The sequence below is a fragment of the Penaeus monodon genome, chromosome 24 (genome assembly GCF_015228065.2).
Source record: "Penaeus monodon isolate SGIC_2016 chromosome 24, NSTDA_Pmon_1, whole genome shotgun sequence".
Lineage (NCBI taxonomy): Eukaryota > Metazoa > Arthropoda > Malacostraca > Decapoda > Penaeidae > Penaeus > Penaeus monodon.
Window position 1 is genome coordinate 4,171,676 of NC_051409.1, and position 1,074 is coordinate 4,172,749.

Genomic DNA, 1,074 nt, shown 5'->3' on the forward strand with positions numbered 1-1,074 from the left:
GTGCCCCAGTGATGCTGTGGGAACGCAGGAGCTGCCCTAATGATCGCCGGCCGAAGATAGGTATCGCGGAGGCCATGGGAGACGCTCGACCGACGTGGACGCGATGAGAAGAGAAACGCAGGTCGCCAAGGAGGGGCGGGGGGAAGAGGGGAAGGGGGCGAGGGGAAGGGTGGGGGGAGAGAATGAAAGGGGAAGAACGGGGGGGAGGGGGAAGGTTGGGGAGGAAGGGAGTGAGGGGGAAGGGTGGGGGGAGTGAAGGAAAGGGGAGGAACGGGGTGAGGGGGAAGGGTTGGGGAGGAAGGGGGGAAGGGGGTGAGGGGAAGGATGGGGGAGGAACGAAGGTGGGATAGAAGGAAGGAGGGGAAGGGGGAAGCAGGAAGGAGAAAGAGGGGAAGGGGTAAGGGTGGGGGGGAATGGGGTGAGGGGGAAGGGTGGGGAGAAAAAGGGGAAAATGAGAAGAAGTGAAGGAGGAGGAGAGAGGGAGAAGAACGAGTGGTGGGTGGAAGGCGTAGGAATGGGAAAGGAGGAGAGAAGAAGGGGAGGAAGTAGAGGAGGAGGGGGAAGGAAGGGGGAGCGAATGGGGGAAGAAACGGAGAAAGGGAGAGGATGGGCGGGGAAGGGAAAATGGGTGTGAAGGAGAGAGGGAAAGGGAAAAGGCAGAATTGGAAGAGGAGGAGAGAGGAGGAGAGAGTCACAGGGAAGGAAAGAGGAGGAGGAGAGAAGGAGAAAAAGATGATAGTGGGAGTTACGAAACGGGGAAGAGAAGAGAAAAGGAAGAATGAAAGAGGGAAAGAGAAGAGAGATGAAGGAAAATCTCAGACGTGAAAGTAAAAGAGGAACTGGAGAAATGAGAGTAAATGGTAGTGAAATCTTTGAGAAAAAGAAAATAGAGAGAAGGAGGAAGTAGTAGAGAAATGGTGATAAAAGGCAGGGAATTGTAGAAAAGTTAATAAAAATGGGAAGAATGATAATTGATAATTGATGATAGCATGAGCAATGGAGTCACTACATAATTTTTTTCATTATCGTTATTCTACTATTATTATCACGGTTTCATTGAACAGCGAAATGGGC

The 1,074-nt window shown here is 52.3% G+C and overlaps 1 protein-coding gene across 1 annotated transcript in view; it reads left to right on the plus strand.

The window, feature by feature from the left end:
- The window catches only part of LOC119588808, a gene marked incomplete at its 5' end in the record, with an annotated part of 29,673 nt that overhangs the window by 12,856 nt on the left and 15,743 nt on the right, over positions 1-1,074 (plus strand).